The sequence below is a fragment of the Cupressus sempervirens genome, chromosome 2 (assembly GCF_028749045.1).
Source record: "Cupressus sempervirens isolate cs-2001-9-10 chromosome 2, ASM2874904v1, whole genome shotgun sequence".
Classification (NCBI taxonomy): Eukaryota; Viridiplantae; Streptophyta; class Pinopsida; order Cupressales; family Cupressaceae; genus Cupressus; species Cupressus sempervirens.
This window is the reverse complement of record NC_143119.1, coordinates 568,536,210-568,537,868: the sequence shown is the minus strand read 5'-3', so window position 1 is coordinate 568,537,868 and position 1,659 is coordinate 568,536,210. Positions and strand designations below refer to the sequence as shown.

The 1,659-nt window shown below is 44.4% G+C and overlaps 1 pseudogene; it reads right to left on the bottom strand.

Moving 5' to 3' along the window:
• Positions 1-1,398, bottom strand: part of LOC149574646 (18S ribosomal RNA) — a 1,811-nt pseudogene extending 413 nt beyond the window's left edge.
• Between the last annotated feature and the right edge of the window lie 261 nt (positions 1,399-1,659).

Below are 1,659 nucleotides of genomic sequence, written 5' to 3'. Positions count from 1 at the left end.
TAGTCCCTCTAAGAAGCTGGCCATGAAGGGGAACCTCTGCGTAGCTAGCTAGTAGGCTGAGGTCTCATTCATTAACGAAATTAACTAGACAAATTGCTCCACCAACTAAGAACGGCCATGCACCACCACCCATAGAATCAAGAAAGAGCTCTCAATTTGTCAATCCTTACTATGTCTGGACCTGGTAAGTTTCCCTGTGTTGAGTCAAATTAAGTCGCAGGCTCCACTCCTGGTGGTGCCCTTCCATTAATTCCTTTAAGTTTCAGCCTTGCGACCATACTCCCCTGAAAACCCAAACACTCTGATTTCTCAAAAGGTGCTGGCGGAGTCCTTAGAGAAACATCTGTTGATCGCTGGTCGACATCGTTTATGGTTGAGACTAGGACGATATCTGATTGTCTTCGAGCCCCCAACTTTTGTTCTTGATTAATGAAAACATCCTTGGCAAATGCTTTGGCAGTGGTTCGTCTTCCATAAATCCAAGAATTTCACCTCTGACAATGAAATACGAATGTCCCCGACAGTCCCTATTAATCATTACTCTGGTCCCAAAGGCCAACGGAATAGGACTAGACTCCTATTGTGTTATTCCATGCTAATGTATTCAGAGCATAGGCTTGCTTTGAGCACTCTAATTTTTTCAGAGGAACGGCGCCGAAACTACAACCTATCCAATTAAGGCCAGGAACACGCCACTGGTAGAAGGGACGTAAGGGCCAGTGCACACCCAGAAGGCGGACCGATCGTGACGACCCAAGGTCCAACTACGAGTTTTTTAACTGCAACAACTTAAATATATGCTATTGGAGCTGGAATTACTGTAGCTGCTAGCACTAGACTTGCCCTCCAATGGATCCTCGTTAAGGGATTTAGATTGTACTCATTCCAATTACCAGACTCGATGAGCCCAATATTGTTATTTATTGTCACTACCTCCCCGTATCAGGATTGGGTAATTTGCGCACCTGTTGCCTTCCTTGGATGTGGTAGCCATTTCTTAGGCTCCCTCTCCAGAATTGAACCCTAATTTTCCATCACTTGTCACCACCATGGTAGGCCTCTATCCTACCATCAAAAGTTGATAGGGCAAAAATTTCAATGAAGCGTTGCCAGCACAAAGGCCGTGCAATCCGTCAAGTTATCATGAATCACCAGAATAGCGGCGAGCCCATGCTCCCCTTTTATCTAATAAATACATCCCTTCTGAGAGTCAAGATTTGGTGCACATATTAGCCTCTAGAATTAATATGGTTATCCAAGTAGCAAAGTACCATCAAAGAAACTATAACTGATTTAACGAGCCATCCGCAGTTTCATAGTCTGAAATAGTTCATACTTAGACATGCATGGCTTAATCTTTGAGACAAGCATATGACTACTGGAAAGATTGACTAGGTAGATTCTAACAATGAGGGGACCCCCAAAAGCTACTACAGCCAAGGGATTCCCGTCATGATGGGAAATTGAAATTTGCATTCACTCTGTCATGCATCTGAACACAATCCACTACACAAGCAACAAGAATGACGTTCATAGCACATGCAGGAATCGCAACGCTCAAAGGTTTAGTACAAGAGGAAAGTGTCCCATCGTAAACCAGAGAGGGCCGAATAGGGAGCCTCAGTTCATAGGCACCTAGGAAGAACGTCCCGTACGAAA